The 25,896-nt window shown below is 33.4% G+C and overlaps 1 protein-coding gene across 2 annotated transcripts in view; it reads right to left on the bottom strand.

Moving 5' to 3' along the window:
- The window catches only part of LOC134229556 (cholecystokinin receptor type A-like), a 55,907-nt gene that overhangs the window by 12,406 nt on the left and 17,605 nt on the right, over nucleotides 1–25,896 (bottom strand). The window contains exon 3 of one of the 2 annotated variants that reach the window (XR_009984204.1): nucleotides 16,122–16,183. The exons of the other annotated variant lie outside the window; for it this stretch is intronic. The gene's annotated coding sequence lies outside the window, so the exon portion shown is untranslated. The remainder of the gene's footprint in view (nucleotides 1–16,121; nucleotides 16,184–25,896) is intronic. 2 annotated transcript variants of the gene reach the window in all.

Consider the following 25,896-nt stretch of genomic DNA (forward strand, 5'->3'; position numbering starts at 1 on the left):
GATTGGTTAATTTGGATCTTGAATCTCGAAACTCGAATTTCGAATCTCGAATTTCGAATCTCGTATTTCGAATCTCGAATCTCGAATGAGCCTTCTGGGCTTTCGTATTAACCTTTCAATTTTTTTGCAAAAAATTTGCTCTCTAGACTCTTCTAAGAAATTAAACTGCCTACGAATTTGAACAACAAGACCACTAATATTTAAGAAAATTGCATTTAAATCTGTCTTTTTGCTCTTGCAATTCTTTGCTCTTTACAGACCTTTGCTGTTTTTGTCAAGTATACCTTAATATAAATTTTGTTTCGAGTAATTTAAGCAATAGATTCATGTTTCATTATCTGTTTGAATTTCAGACAAACGTGAATAACTACAATTACTGATATTTTAAAATAATTGTTTCGATATTCTTACACGCTGTCGTTTTCACTCATATTTCAAAACATAGGGTGACCTTTGAGTACTAAGCTTTTTTTCCTGTCAAACGTTTCTTTAAAACAGTGTGAACTACTCCCGATATGATGTCTATCAAATTTGCTATGTGTCTTAAAGTCAATCATACATCATCAGTGATTATTTGTTGAAATTTGGCAAACAGTACATTGGTTATTATAATTTTTTGTTAGCAAGGACGGTACCCATTTTTGATGCCCATTATATTATTTTTATCATTGAAATCCACCTGCTCATTTGTCTATAAAACAGACATTGGTTGCTGTAAATTTCACAATTTTCAGTGAATATTTCTTTGTGATTCTTAACGAGTTTTACAGGAGCTTTAATGAAGCGTTTAATTTCACTCTAGTTTACTGATTCTTTACCATTCATTTTTACCTTGTTTTCCAGCTTCTCACAATGAAACTATGTGATGAAAAGTAGTCACATAAATTGTTATAAATTCATTAAAGATTCAATAATGCGAAAAAGTCAACCTTAATGTTATATGATATCTTTATTGTGTCATACAGTTCGGGACATTATTTATTGAACAGTCCTCGTACATGCTTAGTTTGATGTATACATTGATTTTTTTCTTTTCAAACTAAATTAAAGAGTGATACACTGCGTGTCACACAAGTATATACAAGTGGTAATCCAAATTATACTCATAGCTCCTCTTTCTTTCCTCTTCACTTTGATATTAACAGTAGTGAAGGAGAAAAACTTCAAGAGTACTGTGCAACAATATATTCGAGATGTGGTGTAAATCATATGTGGATACTTAAAAATTCCAAGGAACTTTTGGAAAAATTGAAATGACAAGATTTTACCAAAATCAACAGCGTAAAAACTTACGACTTTTCAATTATATTCACCATCATTCACCATCATAAATTAATTCCCAGGCTTTTTTATATCATCGACAGCTGCTCTTCAATTAAAATGGAGCTCGAAAATTTACCTACCCTATCATTGGTCATTTGCAAAATTATTTTGTTAAAAAAAACATTTTGATTGTACACACAAGTACTCTGAAGTCAACATCAAATAATGATTGAGTTTCTGAGTGACAATATCTATGTTGTTATTGCAGACCAGATCTAGCATTTTATTGGAATTCTCATGGGTACTAATTGTGCCCCATTATTAGCAGACCTATTTTTATAAAGCAGAATTTGTCGAAAATCTTATACGTGAAAAGATGAAAACTCTTGCTGTGGCCTTCAACTTGACATTTAGATATATCGATGACGTATTGTCAATTAACAATGATTATTTCAATTCTTATGTCGATACGATATATCCTGGTGAGCTTGATATAAAAGATACCACAGAGTCTGACACTTTCTGTTTCATATTTGGATCATATTTGGTCATTGTTAATCTGACAACCAAGCTCTATGATAAATGACTAATTTTTCAATCGTCAACTCCCATTACTTTTGCGGCAATATACCTTCATCACTTGCATACCGAGTTTATATATCTCAGTTGATTCGATACGCAAGAGCATGCTCTACGTATGTACAATTTCTAAAATGGGGTAAATTATTGAGAAACAAGTTGATGAAACAAGAATATCAGCAGTCTCTTTTAAGTCATATTTGTTAGTTCTATGGTCGATGCAATGACCTTGTCAGCAAATATAATTTTTCATTGAGTCAAACGCTAACTGATCTTTTTCGAACCAATTGTTATAGCCTATTATTTACATACTAAATTGACGACGCATTTTTTTTGGTTATATCCCGATCATGACAAGGAGCACACGTCAGGTGTGGTCGGTCGGCAGAGGATCCTCACTCTTTCATGGCACCCAATCCCACCTTTAATGTTTCGGAGGTCCGTGTTTACTCTGCTCTTATTCTGTATTATCAAATGAACTTTTGAGCTTGAATACTGTTCGTTATCTCCCTATATTTCATAAGGTACATCGAAATTATATCTCTAGTTTAATGGCTGTACATATTATGAGGGCAGACCGTTTTTTTTTTATTCAGTAAAAGCCTTAGATTAACATCGCTGTATATGCAATCAATTTAAGTTATATTTTGCCTGAAGTGTATTCACATCTATAGTAATTCTAAGCATGCATATAAAGATAAAATTGATAAGAAAGAGAAACAAGTAACAAAAATTAATATTTAGATTTTCATTTCAAATTTACATAATTTGATTAGATGTAAGAGGAATTCTCTGTAAAATATCTTATTTATCAATTTCTCTTGTTCTCTTTATTTTGCATTTCATCATTGCATAAAAAGTAAATAAGGATATACGAGAATCATTTATCTTAATTTAGGATTTCTTCCTATTGTATTGAAACCCTTGTTTACATTGATAACAAATTGCTGGCATAAATATACCCTGATTAAATCAGGAGCGCTGAATTATTTACATTCTACCTCTGATCCCTAATCTCTTTATGGTAACTGTTTGTTTTAATGCTTCTTAGAACCAATCCTCTGAAATTTACCTCGCTGAATGTTTTTACTATCTGATTGAGCTAAAAATATAAAAGTCGTGTACAAGCAAACACTTTGTATGAATCGTCGCAAGAGGATATTCTATGGTTTGCAGTTTGCTCAGGAATTTTTTCACGAGCTTTTCTTCAAATATACTTCTGCAATGCTTCTAAAATTAACCAGGTATAAACATTCTGTCTTATTTCGCCATCTTTTTCACTTTCCAAGTCTAAAATACTAAATACTAGTAAAAGTACGTTTTCTAAAACAGAATTTGAAAGTTAGATTCAATTTTGTGATGTAGGAACCCTTTCAGTAATTGCTTCCGAAAAAAATGTCAGTTTTATTTTATTTATAAAATTGGAAAATTGTAAGTTAAAATATAGAGAAGAAACAATAATATTAAAAGAAATTGTGACATCTAAACCCCTTCATACTCCGCACACTGTAATTCTAAGCACATACTAGTACATAGTATTATATTAAGTGTTTAGATTTCAAAACCTAAAATGTATCATTTTATTAGTGCTTAAAGGTACACAAAAAATTATGAGCATTAATTCTCAAACTTATTTTTAAAGATACAAGTTATTAAAAAATTCAACTATTCTAAATACAATAAGATTATTCTACTTTAAGTTCCATGTTTGCATCTTATGAATTCTGATTATTATTAAGATGAATAATGGATATATTTTTACAATGAAAATACTTGAGATTTGTTCAGAAATATTGAAACCGACCCTCAATTTTCTTCCCGATCTTGTGATTTTTTTGTTAGAGAACATGTCCACTATATAATTCAACTGCAACTGGCAACTATATGACCAATGAGTTGATAATATTTGATTTAAGTCTTCAACTTATTTCTGCAGTAACATTCCATTATAACCAACCATATGGTGTTTGTATTTTGATTCTATACCGAACGTATGTTGTGCAAAATCTTATACGTGTAAAGAAAAAAAACACTTGCTGTGGCCTTCAACTTAACATTTAGACGACGAATTGTCAATTAACAATAGTCATTTCCATTCTTACATATGTATGTCGATATGATATATATATATCGGTGAGCTTGAAATAAAAGATACGACCTGACACATCTATTTCATATTTAGAATATTTTAGTCTTGAAAAGGCGTTAACGGTGATCTTAAAACCAAGATCTATGATAAATGTGACTTCTTTAACTTTTCAATCATCAACTTCCATACTTATGCAGCATTATATATTATCCTTTACCATTTGCATGTGGAGTTTATATCTCTTTGTTGACTCTATACACAAGAGCATACTCTACTTATGAACAATTTCTAAAACGAGGTAAAATATTGACAAACAAATTGATGAAACAAGGATATCAGCACTATTGTTCAAAGTGATTATTTCATAAGTTAAAATGTCGATACCAATTGATGACCTTGTCAGCAAATAAAATTTCTCATTTTAAAATGCTGTTTGATGTATTTCATGATAATAGATGGGCTATTATTTACACTCTCAATTCTCGTCGGATTTTTCCGTTATTTCCTGATCATAACAAGAAGCACCCGGGGCTGTGGCCAGTCGGCAGGGGATGCGAACTCCTCCATGACATCTGATCCCACCTCTGATTTTTTGGAAGTCCGTGTTTGCTCTCTCTTATTTTTTATTGTTTAATGGACTTTTGAGCTTGATTACTGGTCGTTATCTCCATATACAAAAAAATTTAAACGATTTTTACTAGTGACAAATAAGTGAATATAAAAGGGATATTATAAATCCTGTTAAATTCCCGCTTAAAAAGTGGGAGGGCACATAGTGATCGGGGTGTTTGTCCGTCCGTCCGTCCTTCCGCCCGTCTGTTATGCTTTGAGGTACCACTTTCTTATCCGCAACTTTTCTTATACCACTGATTGAAATGTAATGATACTTTTGCAGAATCTTTGTTACATAGTGCCATTGTGACCTCCTATTTGACTTTTTTATCCGACACATATTTCTGGTTTCCAATTGAAAACATGGACACTGCCATTCTTTCTATAATATTGAAGGGTACCCAACTCTAATCTAACTCCAACTATACTACATAATGCGATTGTGCACCTCCAATTTTACCTTTTGATCTGACACTTATTTCGGGTCTCCCAGAGCAAAACATGGACTTTGCCATTATAATCATATGGGAGGCGGGGTTGTTAGCTCATTGCTCACACTACCTCTAGTTTGAAGTCAGCATTTTGCAATTGATTTCAATGGTCGCTATATGACTTTATTTAAAAATCAAATAGCCAGTTTAAAAACTTCGATGGAAATTGAATTGGATGAGTCGCATGATCAAAACATGTAAAGGCCAAATGTCCTTTGACGTGTAAAAAACTACAGGTATGAAGATATTAGCTCTCTGTGTGTTTATAAAAAAGGTTAACACCGCAAAACATTATATATTTGCAAATACAGCCTATTATTTACTACAAATAATTGAGCCATTTCTTGTTACACAAATTTGACAAATTGTACTCCGTATCTGACCAATACAGTGGTCTCATGGCGGATGTAACCGGGGATGCTAAGGTGCCTGATCTTACTGGTATTTACACTGGTACCGTGTCTTTGACCTGTACAAAATTCATTGTTTACAGGATTTATGAGATCGATGACTGTTCGTTTTGCTCACCGGTTATTTTTTTATTCTTGTAAAAATGACACGGTGATTTATTTGAGTGAGAACTAAAACTTATGAAATTTTATAGAAACGTGATAGTTAGAATTTATGTTAGCCGAATACAATATAGCATCCAAAGTTTATATGAAATGTCACTTCAAAGTTTTATAGTTAAATACCATGACACAATCCGAGTAGACTCAAATGAACTTGCTTTATTTGTATCATTCATTCTACTCTGTATGACCAACAATAAAGATGTGGAAAAGTAATGTAAGTATAAGTTAGTGAGAACACCTGTCTTTGCTAAGTAAAGTAACATCTAACACATCAGTGTGATTCGTTGTGAAAAAACAGAACTGAGAAATCCTACTATTACATTCAAGATAAAGGTTAAACTACGACAAAAAAGGATGAGGCAGAAGCAACGCAAATCCAGAAATTGCTAGCTAACCATTAAATCTTGTCCGACAGGCATAACCTCCAATGCTTACATACTGTAGTTTCAATAACCTCCAATGCTTACATACTATATTTTTAATTTTTATGTTTTCTACTTGGTAATAACAGAATATTGACACAGTAAATGTATAAAATAACCTAGGTAAAAAAATAAAATTACCGCGAAACTATGTTTACAATAAAGTTTTCAAGAATTATACAATGCAAATATTTATTTTGTGAAGGTATTGTCGACATAGAAAATCATTGAACATATATTTTTACATTTTTATATACAAATTTCTACTTGCTACATAAAAATGTATACATTATACATTGCCTTAAAGTACAACCTATTGCATAAGACTTTTTTCCCTGCTCACTTTGAAATGGCATTTTTTTTAAAAATAAAATAACCACTCAAGAACTGTTATGATAAAATTTTAGTTTTGTCAAATGCTTTTTACGAGTAAAGCCTTGAAAGTTACTTGACCTATTGTTGCCTTATAATTTCCCCGTTGTTATATTTAGCTTTATTTCCCTTTTTTGTGTTGTGTTATTTTCACCTATAATCCTGTTTTTGCAGCACGCATTTTAAAGTAATCATACAATTGCAAAAAATCAAAAATTTATATTTGAGAAGGTCATTATCCGTGATTAAACCACCGTAAAATGCTCAAATATAGTAAATCGGGAAATATTGAACACTTGAAATTAAAGACGTTTACAGTATATAGAAAGAATATGTCTACAGCTTGGTGATTGAGAAACTGAGAAGACCAAACGCCTTTGTCGCTTGACTTGCGCATTTGTAACCCAGAAAAATCCTAATTCCTTTCAATAGAGTCACAAGGGACCTATCTAGCCCAGAGTTTGATGACATACTCGGCATAAACATATATACGGAAAAGGGAGAAAATCCTGACCTCCCTCGCAGATAAACTTGGCTTTCAAAATCAATGTACGTGTAGATCAAATGTTGGCGCATTGATTCTATTCTGTTCGTTGCCAAGTTCGTTAATTTCATTTTAAATTTCAAAAGGAAAACATCTTAGTATTTTTAAAATCGTTTGATGTTCTAATATAAGAAAAAGTTGAAGTCATAGATTTCTTTGGATTTATATTAGCATATAAATTGAAATCTAATTTCTAATACTTCATTGCTAGAACTCATTACAACTACAAGATGGTTGTTCAGTGAAACGTAAAATATACATATTTTAATGGCCTTGTCTAAAATTGTTTCGACAAAATTATTTATAACATACCAGTTTTACTTTCCATCTTGTCTATTCTACGACATATTCTAAAAGTGATGTAAATCAGTTGTGGATTCTAAAAAACTCCGAAGAACTTTTGGAAAATTTTAAAAGAAGGAAAAAACACAAGACTTTTCTACACTGTGTACAACTATTCCTCACGATCAATCAAAAAATGTGCTTCTTGATATCATAGACAACTTAATCTTCAATTAAATCAAGGTCAGTATGATAGAGAAGCAAACATATTGAATAAGATTGATTGATTGATTGTATACATTGTTTAACGTCCCATTCAAGAATTTTTCACATATATAGAGACGTCATCGTATGCCGGTGATGAGCTTCAAATTTAGACATACAGTTGTATACTCGGCATTCAGGGCCATTGAGCAGTGGGGATTCTTTGCGTGCTAACACGGAACCTACGGTTTTAATGTCATATCCGAAATACACGTGACTTTCTTACTCGGCTTGGCGAAGGAACAGTCACTACCTATGTTTAAGTCTTAGGTATGACGCGGCGCCGCGAACGAGAAATGAACTCGGGCCTCCCGAGCACGTATTGAATAAGAAAGAACAAACATGAGGTTTTCGTCAGGACATCTCGTTCGCTTGGATTTCAAAGTTTTCATTTCTTCAATCGAACACCTCATATATAGTCAAACATATTGAAACGTGAGAAAATGGCCGGAGGATGAAACCTTATAAAGCCAGATTCTGCAATTATATGCATTCAAATAACAGAGAATAGACTACGACAGAATTAAAGGAATAGTTGGAATGGTATAATGAAATACTTATTAAACAAAATAATCTTATCAAGACTATCAAGAATAAATATACTCGTACAGGAATCCTGAAAAGTAGATTTAGGTTTCTTTATTTCTGACAATGAGAACAGGGAGGCGACGAATGTGAGTACAATTCTAGACAATATTATTTTAAGAACATTTCCTTTAAATATTTTATTCATATGCAAAATTTGATAATTTTACAAAATAGATTAGAGCATACTTCATTCTCAGGAGGTTAGCTTCACTCTCACAAAGTGTATGTTTGTTCAATCAAATTTCTCAGCTAGGGTTTTAAAAATGGTTTTGATTTCCGTGTTGGGAAATATCGTACACTGTAAATGGAAGTTTAGGATAGTTGTTTGCTTTAAGATGTCCGGATATTTTTGCCTCCTATCCCCAAGAAAAACAACCTCCTTTCATCTTTTCATAGTTGTAGTGCCTTGATCTGATATTAATTCGAGAGCTCATCAATGTTTGTTGATTTACCGTTGTCCCTATGAGATGAAGTTAGGTTATAATAAATGATCAAAGTTTTACATTGGAGAATTCATGAAAATTTCTTTTTCAGTTCAAGGATGGAGCAGTTTTATTGGTAAGGTAATGTCAGTAGAGATTTGCTAAAATGAAACATAAAGACAAGGAATAGAAATCAAGCTCAAATGTCCCTTCATACATGACAAATCGGAGGCAGAGCAAAGACAGACCTGTTGAAAGGTCAGAGGTGGGATCAGGTGCCAAAGAGGTGTAAGCATCCCTTGCCTACAGGTCATATCCGCCGTTTGCTCCTTGTCATGATCGAGCGAACGGAAATTCAGTGCGTAAGTTGTGACGTAACAATTTGTATGAAAAACGTTAGTCGGCATTCAATTTTGCTTGCTTATAAGGTCACGATATCAACCATTACTTTAAACAAAGCTGTTGATATTTTTGTTTCATCAATTTTATTGACCATAGCTTGCCTTATTTCAGACATTGTTCTATGTGGAGCAGATCGAATCATTTCGGAGACATAAACCTCATAGGAAGGAAGTAATTATATCACTGTACAAAAATAACTAGTTAATTCACGAAGAAAACTAGTAGATTCACTGTCCATACAATCACTACCTTAATAGTAGTTTTACCAGATATCGGTATATTTACTAGATAAGATTGGTAAATTCAGAATTGATGAGTAACTTTTACTAGGTATCTAAGTATCTATACGACCCCCGCTCCACAACTCACTATCTTAACCAGTAAACTGAAAGTTTACTAATCACGACCAACGCTTTACGACAAACACTAGTTAAATTCACTAGGTTTTTCTTTCAGTGATATATTACTGCACAAGAAACGGAAGCTGACAACAGAAAATTTGAGATCATCATGTTTGTCATAAAGTTTTGCTCTTAGGTTACCATTAACATTTCTTTCTAGTTAATTATCCAAATTTGAACCAGATATGTTGACCAGATTCTTTTATTTCAAGTTTTTTGGACATTTCAAGTTGACATAGCAGTTAATTTGAAATGCGTTATCGATATATCTAAATGTCAAGTTAAAGGCAATAGCAAAGTAATTTCTTCTCATCAATTGTTTTTAAAATAATTTTCCTTCATATGAATACAAAAAAAGTCTGTTAATAACATGGTGTAATGAATACTTATTAGAATTACGACAGATTTTTCGAAGACCTGTTCTCTTGAAAACTATGCGCTGTTTTTAGCATTTGGCTATAATTGTTTATCAACGTTTTGATTGGGAATACAGATTACACAAAGGATGAAAGTACTGGAAGTACTGAAATATGCTTACTTCATGAAATTTTATATGCCAATGGCCACGCGTACATTTAAATACATGTATGAATGTTACATTGTAAGAAAAAAATCTTGTTTCAGGTCTTATAAAGGGCGATTTTGTTAAATATATGGAGAAAACGAAAAGTATTCAAGCTCAAAAGTCCATAAAACAATATCAAATAGGGGCACCGTCCCCCAAAACATCAGAGGTGGGATCAGGTGCCATGAAGGATTAGAATCTCCTGATGACCGATCATACCAGCCGTGTGCTCCTTGTCAAGATTAAGGAAATATCCGTCGTCAATTCAGTGTGTAAATAATGGCCTAGCAAAAAGTATGTAAAACTTCAGTCAGCATTTGACTCAGTGAAAGATTGTATTCGCTGACAAAGTTTCAGTTATGTGAATGTGTGTGTTTTGTTTTCGGGGTTTTTTTTTATTCGAGTAATAAGCCACTGTAAGCTTCGCATTCCATGTACTTTTTTTTCTTTTGTTACCTCAACGGTTATGTAAAATTTGACTTTGATTGCCTTCGTTATAAAAAAAAATATAAATGTCTAAAAGACGATTTGCATATAAAAATTTAATTTATTTTACCCAACCAGACACAAATGTTCTGAATATTCTTAAAGTACGAACTGAAAGGAATTTAAATTTAAAAAAAAACATCTGAAAATTTGAGAATAATTAGAAAATAAACAGATGTGGGCAACAGAGAAGAAATGGAAGCGCTGCACAGTGCATTGAAAGATTACAACCGAATTAAATTGCCGGTGACTCCCAGTTGAAATTCAATTAACTTACTTGAGGAAAATGATTTTTGTTAAAAAAAATCAATAGATTGAAATTAAAATGGGATTAAATGGTGTGCACTTAGATAATGAAACCGTATTGTTTCAGAATAGCTATCAGTGTTTAGAAAGCAAAAATATACATATTTTATTTGAATATCATTTTCTGATCTGAAAAGAAATGAATTGGATTTTGGTAATGTTTTATCAATATAAGAAATATTTGCCTAGGTTTTCACAAAGAATTAGCTGACTTTGATCATTCAAATCATTTCATATATAACCTCCAATGCTTACATACTGTAGTTTCAATTTCACTATGTTCGCGGCTGAAGAATTTTCCGCGAACATAAAGCCATTGTGAATATTGTCGACATGCATTCATATATTTTTACATTTTCATACACCGTTTTCTACTTGGTAGTAATAAAATATTGACACAGTAAATGTATAAAATAACCTTAGGTTATGACAATGAGAGGTTAAAGTTACTTGCTGCGTTTTTTTCCCGAATACTTGTAGTTTACTATAATTTTTTTTTTTTTTTTTTTTCAAGAATTGTACAATTGCAAATATTTATTTTGAGAAGGTCATTATTCGTGAAAAAACCCACCGTGAAATGCTCAAATGTAGAAAATCATGAAATATTGAACACGTGGAATTAAAGACGTTTAAAGTTTATAGAAAGCATATGTCTACAGCTTAGTGATGGAGACACTGAGAAGACCAAACGCCTTTGTCGCTTGACTTGCGCCATTTGTAACCCAGAAAAATCCTAATTCCTTTCAAGAGAGTCACAAGTGAGCTATCCAGCCCAGGGTTTGATGACATACTCGGCATAAACATATACGGTTCTAATGAGGACAAAAAGGGAGAAAATCCTTACTTCCCTCCCAGATAAAATTGGCTATCAAAATCAATGTATATGTAGATCAAAAGTTGGCGAATTGATTCTATTCTGTTTGTTGCCAAGTTAGTTAATTTCAATTTAAATTTCAAAAGGAAAACATCTTAGTATTTAATCTTTTGATGTTCTGATATAACGAAAGTTGAAGTCATAGATTTATATGGATTTATATTAGCATATAAATTGAAATCTAATTTCCAATACTTCATTGCTAGAACTCATTACAATTACTAAATGGTTGTTCAGTGAAACGTGAAATATACATATTTTAATAGTCTTGTCCTAAATTGTTTCGCAAAATTATTATTCACATACCCACTTTATTTTCAATATTGTCTGTTCAACGACATATTCTAATAGTGATGTAAATCAGATGTGAATTCTCCAAAACTCCCCAGAACTTTTGAAAAATTTTAAAAGAAAGTAAATAAAAAAAACAAGACTTTTCTACAACTATTCCTCACGACAAATCAAAGCCTAAGCTTCTTGATATCATTGACAACTTAATCTTTTTAAAAAATCAAGGTCAGTATGATAGAGAAGCAAGCATATTGAAAAAGATTGATTGATTGATTGTATATGATGTTTAACGTCCCATTCGAGAATTTCTTACTCATAAAGAAACGTCGCCATATGCCGGTGAATGGCTTTAAATTTAGACCTATACTCGGCACTCAGGGCCATTGAGCAGTGGGGGTTCTTTGCGTGACACGGCACCTACGGTTTTAATGTCATATCCAAAAGACACATGACTTTCACTCGGCTTGGCGAAGGAACAGTCAGTACCTACATGTATGTTAACGTCTTAGGTTTGACGCGGCGCCGCGAACGAGAATCGAACCCGGGCCTCCCGATCACGTATTGAATAAGAAAGAACAAAGTTAACATATGAGGCTTTTGTCAGGACATCTCGTTTGCATAAATTTCCAAATTTTCCTTTCTTAAACCGAAAACCTCATATATAGTCAAACATATTGAAACGTAAGAAAATAGCCGTATGATGAAACGCTCTAAAGCTAGATTCGATTTTGTACTTATATGCATTCAAATCATGGACCGTAGACTGCGACAGAATTAAAGGAATAGTTGGGATAATACAATGAAATACTTATGAAATAAAATAATCTTTTCAAGACTATCAAGAACAAATATACTCGTACAGGAATCCTAAAGAGTAGATTTAGGGGTTTTTTTATTTCTGACACTGAGAACTGGAAGGCGACACATGGGAGTACAAGGCTAGAAAATATCATTTTAAGAACATTTCCTTTAAATATTTTATTCACATGTAAAAATTATAATTTTAAATCAAAGTACTCAGAAGTACAGAGAGCCGGGCTCATTTACAGAGTAGAATGGATTTTTTACATGAATCACGTTTACTATATAGTATATTCTGATGAAAAAATTATTTTAAAACTATCAATATAAATGATAAGGCACTGACAGTGAGTTTTTCAATCCTAATACCACAGTCCGATTTTGTCAGAATCAGAATTAATCTGGTACCGCAGCTGAATGTAAACAAACAGGCCAGTCTGGTTCCCTCTCCTGCTTTACCTCGTATGTGTAGAGAACTACGGTAACACTGATTATCAAAAATCCTTACGCTAATGAACTATGTTCTTTGACTTATGAAGTTTTCAAAGTCATTACTACTGATGTTTATTTTATATAGATAAAACATCCTTTTATTTTTGTTGCTTTATTTAGCGTTTGTGTTATCTCAAAAGCGGTTGAGAGTAAGAACTATATTTTTGCACGTAACTTTAAAATGGCGACTATGGGGTCAACATCCTGCCTTGAACAGGATCACATAAGCCGGCAATTGCTCTTTGAGCAATAAGCCCGGCTAAAAATAGATTAGAGAATACTTCATTCTCAGGAGGTTAACTTTACTCTCACAAAGTGTATGTTTGTTCAATCAAATTTCTCAGCTAGGGATTTAAAATTGGATTTTATCTCCGTTTTGGGAAATATCGTACAATGTAAATGGAAGTTTAGGATAGTTGTTTGCTTTAAGGTTTCCGGATATTTTTTGCCTCCTATCCCCAAGAAAAAACAACATCCTTTTATCTATTCATAGTTGTAGTGCCTTGATCAGATATACCTCGAGAACACATCAATGTTTGTTGATTTACCGTTGTCCCTATGAGATGAAGTTAGGTTATAATAAATAATCAAGGTTTTACATTGGAGAATTCAGGAAAGTTGATATTTCAATCGTGATGGAGCAATTTTTTTGTAAGGTAATGTCAGTAGAGATTTGCTAAAATGAAACATAAAGGCAAGGAATAGTAATCAAGCTCAAATGTCCCTTCAAACACGACAAATCGGAAGCAGAGAAAAGATGGATCTCTTGAAAGGTCAGAGGTGGGATCAGGTGCCAAAGAGGAGTAAGCATTCCTTGCCTACAGGTCATATCCGCCATCTGCTCCTTGTCATGATGGAGCACACAGACATTCAGTGCGTAAGTAATGACGTAACAATTTGTATGAAAAACGTTAGTCGGCATTCAATGAAATGATAGATTGTGTTTGCTTATAAGGTCACTATATCAACCATGACTTTAAACAAAGCTGTTGATATTTTTGTTTCATCAATTTTATTGACCATAGCTTGCCTTATTTCAGACATTGTTCTATGTAGAGCAAATCGAATCATTTTGGAGACATAAACCTCATAGGCAGGAAATAATTATATCACTGTAAAAAATAACTAGTTAATGTCACGAAGAAAACTAGTAGATTCACTGTCCATACAATCACTACCTTAATAGTAGTTTTACCAGATATTGGTATATTTACTAGATAAGATTAGTAAATTTAGAATTGATGAGTAACTTTCACTCGGTATCTAAGTATCTATACGACCCCTGCTCCACAGCTATATCTTAACCAGTAAACTGAAAGTTTACTAATCACGACCAACGCTTTACGACAAACACTAGTTAAATTCACTAGGTTTTTCTTTCAGTGATATATTACTGCACAAGAAACGGAAGCTGACAACAGAAAATTTGAGATCATCATGTTTGTCATAAAGTTTTGCTCTTAGTTACCATTAACATTTCTTTCTAGTTAATTATCCAAATTTGAACCAGATATGTTGACCAGATTCTTTTATTTCAAGTTTTTTGGATATTTCAAGTCGACATAGCAGTTAATTTGAAATGCGTTATCGATATATCTAAATGTCGAGTTAAAGGCAATAGCAAAGTAATTTCTTCTCATCAATTGTTTTTGAAATAATTTTCCTTCATGTGAATACAAAAAAGTCTGTTAATAACATGGTGTAATGAATACTTATTATAATTCCGACAGATTTTTCGAAGACCTGTTCTCTTGAAAACTAGACGCTGTTTTTAGCATTTGGCTATAATTGTTTATCAACGTTTTGATTGGGAATACAGATTACATAAAGGATTAAAGTACTGGAAGTACTGAAATATGCTTAATTCATGAAATGTTATATGCCAATGGTCACGCGTACATGTAAATACATGTATGAATGTTACATTGTAAGAAAAAAATCTTGTTGCAGGTCTTATAAAGGGCGATTCTGTTAAATATATGGAGAAAACGAAAAGTATTCAAGCTCAAAAGTCCATAAAACAATATCAAATAGGGGCAGAGCAAACACCGTCCCCCAAAACATCAGAGGTGGGATCAGGTGCCATGAAGGATTAGAATCTCCTGATGACCGATCATACCAGCCGTGTGCTCCTTGTCAAGATTAGGAAATATCCGTCGTCAATTCAGTGTGTAAATAATGGCCTAGCAAAAAGTATGTAAAACTTCAGTCAGCATTTGACTCAATGAAAGATTGTATTCGCTGACAAAGTTTCAGTTATCTGAATGTGTGTGTTTTGTTTTCGGTTTTTTTTTATCCGAGTAATAAGCCATTGTAAGCTTCGCATTCCATGTACTTTTTTTTCTTTTGTTACCTCAACGGTTATGTAAAATTTGACTTTGATTGCCTTCGTTATAAAAAAAAATATAAATGTCTAAAAGACGATTTGCATATAAAAATTTAATTTATTTTACCCAACCAGACACAAATGTTCTAAATATTCTTAAAGTACGAACTGAAAGGAATTTAAATTAAAAAAAAAAACATCTGAAAATTTGAGAACAATTAGAAAATAAACAGATGTGGGCAACAGAGAAGAAATGGAAGCGCTGCACAGTGCATTGACAGATAACAACCGAATTATATTGCCGGTGACTCCCAGTTGAAATTCAATTAACTTACTTGAGGAAAATGATTTTTGTTAAAAAAAAAATCAATAGATTGAAATTAAAATTGGATTAAATGGTGTGCACTTAGATAATGAAACCGTATTGTTTCAGAATAGCTATCAGTGTTTAAAAAGCAAAAATATACATATTTTATTTGAATATCATTTTCTGATCTGAAAAGAAATGAATTGGATTTTGGTAATGTTTTATCAATATAAGAAATATTTGCCTAGGTTTTCACAAAGAATTAGCTGACTTTGATGCCTTCTGTTTAATTCTATGCTGATTTGGTATTCCCTAATCACCATTAGTTCCCGCAGTATTGAAAATAACGAAGTGTTAAAACATTTACCTGGCTTAATCCGATGTAGCTGTGAGTTTCTAAGTATTACTCTACGTCAGAACTTCAATGATCTGCAGATAAAGAAGGGATTAAATCAGAGAAATTCATCATAGACATAATTAAAAAAAATATGGTAATCGACAGGATTTGAAATCATCATCTTTGATTGCTTCATTCGCTGTCAGCATTTGACTACTCAAATATTGATTCCTTCTCTTTGGAAAGGATAAACTCGGTGTCAAACCTAACTGCTGCACTGATTGTTATAATTATTTTTTGCTAAATGGTTTGTAGCTAGCTTTCTTCTTTGACACTTATCCATGAACTTAACCAAGCCATGGAAACCCTCGTTCGTGTTTCTGTCTTTCCGGTATTACTTAGATTGGGTAACTCATTTCACGACTGATTGGATTTTTTGCCGTCGACCCTTCCAGCAGCAGTTATCTGGTCAGCATTAGCTAGCTTCTATGTTCTACTATAGCTTTTAAGGAAATATTTTAATGTACAAGAGAAAATGAGCATTGCTCTGTGTGATACCGGTTAAACATGCCTGTATCTTATTCCAATGTGAAATGAAAGCCAATCGATCTACAGCCCATTGCTTGTCTTTTCCTCCTGATACAAGCTTTAAGCATCAGTATCATACCGCCGTTCTTACTTTTTTGAAGCTTAATTTGACACTTGTAACGATAACAAAACAGACTTTCACCAACTCAAAGAGGCATTAAAGGACCCTCAAATGCAAGATAACGTCTTTTTGTCTCATCCCTAGAATCTATATGATCAGAGGTCATTTACGTGCTCACGGTGATCAAGAAATCCCGCACTTATGAATTCTTTCAAGGCTATAAAGATACCTTACTAAAAAGGACTTCGAGTTTTGAGTTTATTTACTTCGTTTTGCATGACATTTGAATTATTTCTTTGTGCAGTTAAAAGAAGCCTAAATAAACCTCTCTGCTTCTTCCCGAAGCAATTTATTTCTCTGACTTTGTGGAGTGATCTAATAGAAGAAAACGATGTACACCAAGCAGTTAGCTGTCTTGGTGCCTTCAATAAGGAGTCCTCTGGTGACATGTATTTGTCATAAGAGCTTGACGATTGTACTGCAAGCAAGTTCCAATTATACCCTAGGGTGAATAAGCATGGCTCAAATACTAGTAGATCGACTGCAAGACCGGTCATTTCTTATAATTGTCTGATCCAGTGACAGCATACATCTTAGTTTTAATTTACATTGACTCAAGAGAGATGAAGGTGATGGCGAATACAAAACGTAGAGTGAATAAGAATGCACGTATCAAGTTCTCCTACGCTCTATGATTAATTTGTGCAATTATTTAAAATCGCTAGTGATGGGGACCGGAAAAAAGGCTTTTGATTATTGTAATAATCGGCTGGGCATTTTGAACTTTAATAAAATTAATATAGAAAAAACTTGTGCAGATTTCTGTCAGACTTTTACAAAAAAAACCATTTACTTACATAAAATATTCAAAAATGTTAATTGAAATTTCGTTTATAAAAAGTGGAAAATAATATTTTGTTTACTTTAAACAATATAGGACTATATAAGACTATTGAAACAGAATGGGAATTTTTTTTTTAATAAAGTCATTGCAATGGGTATTTTACTGATATTAGTCCCACCTTTCATTTAATACATGATTGTATATTTTTCTTAAAATTAGTTTTAATTAGTTAAAATAATAAAATTGCAAGTTTTAAAAGTAATTATCCAGAAGTTAGACTTGTATTTATGATAATAATTACGTTTAAAGATTGACTAGACAAATTATGCTTTCCTTTGTATAGTAAAACCTTGCAATATTAGAGTTTCCGGGTATTAGTCTAACCCCATATTTAATCATGGCGGTAAAAGTATCAACAAGGCACGGAATCCTTCCATGTTTTCAACGTTCATCACTACTTTTATGCTCTTTGCACTTGGATTTGGTAATAAAATTAAAGTATGACAATTTTATTTTTTGTTAGCGATGTCGGCGACATTTATTTTATAATCGATTAGTAGCATCGAAGAGCTTCTAACGACCGACAATCGATTGTCGGCGACAATCGTTCCAACACTAAAAATCGCAACGGAAAGGCTTTTGCTTTGTTTGTTAGTTATTTTATTATAAAATGTGCAGGTGTCTCAATTTTATTTTCAATTCAAGAGCATATAGAGTCCGCTTTGAATAAATAACAAGATATTTTCATTATTTTGTAACTGCAAGAGAATTCTAGGTAGTCAAAACTTCCAATCTTATTTGTTAATTCAAAACTGATACGAGTTCTTATTTTCTTTCGCATGTTTTAAGAATGAAGCAAGTCGTATTTGATGATATCGGTTGTCGATAAACATGAAACACGCGAATTTAAGTAAACATATGCTTAGATAGGTTTGGATTTTCCCTCCTTATTGCATGTTTCTGGTGTTTATAGAGATGAATACACAACAATCGAGAATGAACAAATTGCTCTCGTGGCGCCAAAGTGTGCGAATATAGCAAGATAAAACGACCCAATCTCCACTTCTTTGATGCATAGTTTATCACACAGAGAATTACTCTATTGTAAATTTTTTTTATTTATCGTCAGGACAGAGTAAAGGAAGGGAATTACGGATCTGAAAAGCTAACCACGATCCAAAACCAGAGATTTCCTATTCGAGTGGTGACAGGGGTTATTGTTTTGCTCTCGTTACAACAAAGAGAAAGTCACAGATTATCAATAATAGAATATTACTTCACTTCCGTATTCTCCATTGAAGGTCACGTGATAAGCTGCACTATTTTACCCGCCATCACTATCAAAAATGTGAAAACTTCGATGTTCACATTGGAGGCTTGTGTGTGTGTGTTTTGTTTTGGCAACAAAAGAAAACATAGTGTTATTCCTTCCCCTTACTTCCAAGTAATATCTCTACAAGCTTTTTGATGGTGCAAAGTTGTTGTTTTTTTTCAGTGATCACAGTGCGACATTTGACAAAGTGTGTGCATTTTTTTGGAGGTTGAAGTCATTAGTAAATTTTTCCTTCTCTGACACAATACTTAACCTTGTAACAAAACCTTATTGTTTCCAGCAGTAAGCGAAAAAAAAAATAGAACAGAAATACAAAACAATTGCATGAAAAAATACTGGCATGCACAACTTTTAAAATACATTAACGAAAGAAATTGAATTCCAGGGCGACCTATCATTGTCTGACCACATCCAAAGAACATTAACGGACACTTTCTCCGATAGAGGTCACTAAAATAACTATCAGAAATAATGTCCGAAAACGCTCCATCGGAGTTGACAGATCACATGATTTGAAACAACCAATCACTTTCTGTCCACTACATGACGTCAATGTTCCTGGAAATTGGACAATTGAAAACACATACCGGAAGTACAAACTGACATCTATCCACTGTCAACCCCGACAACCTCATACAAAGGGGGTCAAACAACGATAGGTACCGTCTTACAAAAACAAACAGCATGCTGACATCGAAAATGAGGCTTACAACTATTAACAAACACAGAAAAATAAATTTGTAAATAAGTTTCATAGTGGACACATGCAATGACCTTGCAATCTTTTCGGTTAACATGCAATTTTTACAGTGGAAACAGGAGGAGGTCAAGCACTCCAAAAATACAGAGAGAAGGGATTGAAAGCTTATATTTTTCAAAATCATCTGTTTCTGTAAAACACAAGGTCAGATATAAAAATAAAGACAAATGAAATGCAAATTATCTCCAGTTTCCACTAAATTTACATGTCTTTTTTAAATACACTGTACATGTAGCTGGCCTTGAAATTTCTTTCTCGTGGAATTAGATTAATGTTTGAGTATGGAATAATTGGAATGTTACAAGACGGATGGTTAATATCTTGCTCGCGCAAACATTGTGACACAGAGTAATGCTCTTTTGGCCTTCTAATCATCAAGGTCGCTGATGGATTTACCTAGGGCAATTATTTGTATACGGATATCAACACAAATGCTCGATAAACTGTGAACAAAAAGATCTACAATCAAAGATCAACATAATAATGGGTACGAAAGGATTATGGGCTCCTAGTTTGTTATTAATGATATAGTAGAAAGTATTTTATAGACACATCTATCAATAACAGCTTCCTGCTTTCCGATAGAACTCTCGTTATTTATGTTTAATCCGTCGCCAAGTTTTACTTAAAGAAGAAAAAACTAATCGTTGACAGAATCAATGGTTTTCGGAACAGATGAATGGTGTACTTAAAGGTTAAATCCTTCGCTAATCCATGAACATCATTTATAAATAAAGACATAGAATAGCAAACAACAATCAAAGCCGAAAAAATGGATTGCTCGCAAAAGGAATACTGGGGGATGTATGGCTGATTCAGCCATATATAATACATTTTTAGCCATGCACAAACTACATGTACCTCTATGACCGTAGCGGAAAAATGATCCATAACTTTCACTTCCTATTTTCATATTGTGTAAGGGTTATTTTTATGAATGAAAGGTCTTTTCACTCATAAACTTCATTATGCATCCATTTCTATACCTTCCAAAGCTTATAATTGAACGATTCTTCCTGAATGTTAGGCTCGGTCTGTAAATTTTAATATAACTTCTTCTTATCTCAGTGATTTTCGTATTTGTTTGTTCACAGATCAATGGCTTTATATTTTTCATTTTTAACCCACATCGCACGGCGATTAACCATATTCGCCAAGAAATCCATTAAAACACCGAACGAGATTTCCTTGTCGGAAACGCGTGGTATCAATATGCAAAATTTTGCGGGTTTGGTTATTAACAATAAAACATATGTCGTCAAATTAAGCAAAACTAATCGAGAGAAAGTAGTGTTAAACTCAGCGGAATTAGTTTCTGTGATATTGATTGATTTCCTTTGGGGTATCCCTCGGCAAAATTCAGAGATGACGAGCGTCGCCACTCGAGCACTCCTGACGGTGTTCGAGGTTTAGAATTTGACGCAATTGTTGTTGTTCAGATTTTAATGCTTATTTTCTTTTTTTCAGAAGGAAACTAATTCTTTGTTAATGTGTAAGAGAGATAAAATCAATAACAGACAAAAAACTTGGATCTTTTAGAATTTTTTTGTTTTCGCATAAGTTAACTTTCTCTGAAACCTGTGTTAAAATCTTTTGTTTGAATTTTTCTTACCACTGTAGTTAAAGAATGTGCACATTTTATGGAATTATACATGTTTTTTTTTTTAAATATTCTTCGAGGCGTTAAAACTGCATATACATGTACATTCAATTTAGCTCTTTGCCAAATTGGATTTGTCACATATCACTACCGACAAAAAGACACGCGCCTTCCGCCTTTGCATATCACGTATTTAGAGAAACCAAGTTTACGCTTGACGTTTAGCTGACGGCTGTCAGACATTGACTGCCTTTTTCCTCCTTATTATCAATTTATAGCTTAAAGCTGGGATAACACCGTTAAAACTAGAAAATCAATCGGGATATTTTCTTAAAATAATGGAAGTTTTTTCAATGATTAGTTCTTTAACTAGATCTTGGCTTCTCTATGAAGGAATTTTAGCCAACGTTGATAAGAATGTAATTCCAATTACAGGCTATTTAATGAAGCTTCAGTGCAATACTATCGAGGCAGAAAAACAACAGCTTTGCGGGAAAGCTTTCTCTGTGATTGATGTTGGCTTTATGGTAATGTGCATTTTACTGCATCAATGGAAGAGCTGAAGCAAGTCTAAAAGTCGCCATTAGAGATTTCACTTTAAAGGACAATTCAAGTATTTCATCTTATAGCGCTAAGTGAAATCCATAAAAAGATCATTTTCTCCATCGCCATTATCCAGTAATTTTCCTTCTCCCAATGTATTTTTAAATCATTCGTTGTATCTTTCGTTGTAAACTTACAGAATGGTGAAATGATCTTTGATACACATGGAGGTTTCATGTTACCAAATTGTATTACTAGTTTTATGTTCAGTTATATGTCAATTGCCCAGGAATTGTTGCTCATATAAAATGGCACTCAAAACATATTTCTTATAGAAATTAAATAACGTGTGCTAGAAATAAAATTCGTTGCATTTTATTTCTATAGAAGTATAATGATATTTCTGTAAAATGATTGTATCAAATGGGTTTCCTCTGGAGTTTATTATTGTGCAGAGCAAATACTTGATTGATACACTTGTATCCACAGTCACAGTGCATCTGCTGAAATTATGCATGGAGAAATATTTCTGCATCCTCCTCTAATCTAAGCCAAATGGCTTGAATATTGTTTGCAAGCAAGCGTTTTAATTTCATGTAAGATCTTAACTTTTTATCTCGGTGATTTCCAAATAAATTCATTTCAATTTAAAGTATGAGACTCTCATTAGACCCGACCTGACGACTTGTCTATTTCATAGTAGTTGGGAGACGTATCTTGATTTGAACCATTAATTGGGCGGCTCTTTATGTCTGCATAACTCAGACACACGAGCACGAGCAAAAACATCTGTACCACTGCGTTCTCCTCGGTATTTTGATTGATTTTATACCTATTTTCCTCTGTGAGCTGATGAAGCTTCAGAATATCTTTTGCAGATATTCATGCCTACAACTTTTAACATTTTCGATGTTTACGAACTCTCAGATACCGACTTTTTTGTGTTCTGCAGGTGGATGCTTCAGAATTAATTTTTGTGCAAAGACCTTGATCGCTGTAACTGTGATGAAGAACTGCAAAAATAATGAGTACACCTTCCATGTTCCTAAAACAAAATATTGTGTTTCGATTAGATTTACTTGTGATGATGAAAGACGGCAAATAATTGCTCCAGCAATTGCGCAATTTTTTTGTTTTTTGTTTTGTGCTATTCTTCTCTGTGTATTCCAACAATAAATCAACCTCAAATTAGCACTGACTGAGAGTTAGTAATTCTTAATTTTACTGTCAACTCCATGTTCCTCTATCTGTTTCTCGCACCTTGTCGAAATGGTTAGAATGTAATGGGTACTTTAAACGTATTCACAACGACAAAGTCCAGATGTCAAAGACACGCATAAAAAACTTAATCAATAAAACAAAACAGTATTGGGAAGAAAATGCAATGGCTAAACATCCGGGCATTTCATCAGAAGCTTCATTGTCAGTTTTCTTTATATCCGGTGTAGAGTGGAGGTTCAATTTTCAATTTACGACAGTAGGAGCAAGGCCTTCAGATCGTTGACTAGCCGGGGCCATCCAAGGTCTATCTCGTGATAAATAAAGTTTTATTGGCGCGAGTTACGACAGTTTGTATAAATCTGCCGACACAGGACCCGGCTCAATCAAAGATAGCCATAAAATACCAGCAAAATCAGAGGTGAAATGCTGGGACTTCATTTCTTGCATTTAACTTAATTACAATATATACAGTAACTGTGTTTTATTTCCACGTTACTTCTATAACTGAAAATCGATTACAGAAGTGAACGAACAACGGACTTCACGCTGTTTACGGAAAAAACTTTCTTCGAAAACGAATTTTGCAAAGGTTCTTACATGGGTTGGTCAAGCGTATACCTCCCGGTAAGAGAATTTTACTTGCAGTTTGATTTCATCTTAATATCTGATACTGTAGATCACTAAATTTTCGCGACACCTTATTTTCGGGAGATAGTCATTGACTCTTGATTAGCGAGACAAAATTTTCACAAATTGTGGCTATTGTTCTATATAAACTTAAAGCTGACATGAACTCTTAAAAAGGCATCAGTTTTCATCTTTGTACGACTTGCTACATTCCTGTACGCCCTTGTCCGCCATATTTCTTCTATTCCGCCATATTTATCGAAGATTTTTGGCCACCTGTACCTGCTATATATAGCCTTGTAGAATTGTTTCACTTGAGTGATTTTCTAGCCTGGCTGTCGACATGTACACATCTCCGATAGCATAGTTTTTAGAAGTCCATAAACTGACCAAATACATGTTTGAAAAGTAAGAATTCAACCAAACAATAGAACTATACCGAGAATTAAATTATCTTTGAATGCATTTGCTGCAATATAGAAAATACACTAACACGGAATACATTCATGTACAGCAAAAATCCATGCAGGTCGAGAAAACGCGTCAAACGCAGTGATAAAACATTTACCTGAATATACTGCTATCGTTACAGGGATGTGCACATGTCGAAAGAATTATCCTATTTTACTTTTATTGAAAAATGCATCTCAGTAATCCATTGCTAACTCAACAGTAAAAGATGCTTGGACACACGTGGCCCATGCCGATCATTTTATTTGCTCAGGGAAAATATCAAAGGTTGAAAGCTCAGTGGGGTTGATTGAAAAAAAATGCAAGTGATTTTTTCAAAACTAAACATTACACTTGTCTGTAAATGTTGCAAATAGAATTTATGATTTCATGGTTTAACTTCATTAAATTTATAATAAAGCATGCATTATTACGAATCCTTTTGAAGATATTTTCCTGTGATAGGAGGGGGGTGTAATAAAACATGCATATTAACACTCTCATAAAAATAATTTAAGAAAACGTCTGAAACAGATTGATTTCTTTATGATTAATTATTGTCAAATAAATACTGTGTATTGGCTTTATTAGACCTAATATAATTTAATTTAAAGTTATTTATAATTTTATGCACAACGAATGAAAACATACCCCACGCTCCCCCAAAAGTCGAAGTGCTGAAATTCCCAGAAAAAAATACAGGAATCGTAATTTTCTTGTTATATACACATCTATGCACACTGTGTCCTAAAAATATCTGCAAAGTTTGACGAAATTGTGTGCAGCGGTTTACGAGGAATTGCGCTGACAAACTGCTCATCTTTATATTCAAGATATGGCCAAAATCTAAATGTAAAAGTGCGGAAATTCCCGAAAAAATAAAGAATTCGGAATTTCCTGGTGATGTGCAAATCTAGACACACATTGACTCCTATAAATATCTCGAAAGTACGACAAAACTCTGCTTAGTGGTTTATAAGAAGTTGCGCTGACCAGAATTTAATGTGAATTAAATTTCTAGACATAAATAATTAATGATTACTAGAAAAAGCAGATAGAAAGAGAGAGCAAACCCCCCCCCCCCCCCCCGTGAGAATTCCACACTCTACCTACAATTAGCTTTTTAAAAATTTTCTTGTCTGTTGTCCAGGTTCAGGTTCGACTCGTACGTTTGAGCATAGGTGTCGGAAACGGGGGATGTTTTTTTTTTTTTTTTACAAATATATACTTAGTATAGACATTGAACATTGCTGCGTAGGTTTAGCCCCCCCCCCCCCCCCCCCCCCCCACTTTCCACAGACAAGTCGCAGTATAGGTTAAAAAAGAGGAAAGTGTTGGTGTTTGGAGAAAAATTTTGTTACTGAAGTTCGAACCTACCTCCCCCCCCCCCTTTCCCCCACACGAAATATGATATTCGTGTTTTGGAAAAGGACATTTCCCCCTTTTTTTAAGCTTCTCAGATTTTTTGAATGTATAAAAAAAATTCTTTGCACTTAGCCCCCCCCCCCACTTTCAATTTGCTTCCGACGCCAATGCGTTTGAGATGGTATTTGAGAAAGTTCCCAATGTACCCATTCCTGTGATGCATATTTCACGTTTATTATATCCCCCGCTTGAAAAGTGGGAGGGTATATAGTAATAGTTTTGTCCGTCCGTCGGTCTGTTACGCTTTGGGGTACCCATCTCTTATCCGCAAATCCTCTTATACCACTTGGTGAAATTTACTAAAACTTTCACATAATCTTAGGTTTAATACATATTACCATTGTGCACCTCCT

The sequence above is a fragment of the Saccostrea cucullata genome, unplaced genomic scaffold (assembly GCF_032062105.1).
Source record: "Saccostrea cucullata isolate Sc308-1 unplaced genomic scaffold, CSIRO_AGI_Scuc_v1 ctg36, whole genome shotgun sequence".
Lineage (NCBI taxonomy): Eukaryota > Metazoa > Mollusca > Bivalvia > Ostreida > Ostreidae > Saccostrea > Saccostrea cuccullata.